Here is a 577-nt window from a genome sequence, read left to right on the forward strand (position 1 = left end):
TATCCATAGAGTGTATTTTGGATAGAGTGTACGATGTTATGTAAGGAGGAGGGTCCTCCAGAGCGATCTCACGTGGCGTGGCTGCTCGAGTGCTGACTATCTTTCAAAACTTGCTGCCGATAATCTGTTTATAATATATTGACCCTAGACTACAGCAGGAATACAAGTAGGTGCTCTGACATTACACCAAAACACAACTCTCCCTGTGTCAGAAGACAGAACATTACTGAGGTGATAAAAAGCTCATGTTCATTTAGACAAGAAAGTGTTATTTGCTATTTTAAGTGACTGCTGGATGGATTTTAAATTGTATCTGAATTCTGGATGCATTTGTAAATAAAATGTATTGGCCTATTTATAAAGGTACAAATCAGCTTATCATCAGAACTTTGCCCTTATTTCTGTATAGATGACATTACTTCTGGAAATCAGCAGATTGCTATATTTTTAAAACTAGTGTTCAGTAGAAATTATCTCCACATTAATAAGGTCACATGATCATCGCTTTGGTTTATTATTGGTGATAAGTGGGCATTGCATTATTAAAAAAAAAAAATCTGAACATCTGATCACTTAA

This window comes from Hyperolius riggenbachi, chromosome 1, assembly GCF_040937935.1.
Source record: "Hyperolius riggenbachi isolate aHypRig1 chromosome 1, aHypRig1.pri, whole genome shotgun sequence".
NCBI lineage: Eukaryota > Metazoa > Chordata > Amphibia > Anura > Hyperoliidae > Hyperolius > Hyperolius riggenbachi.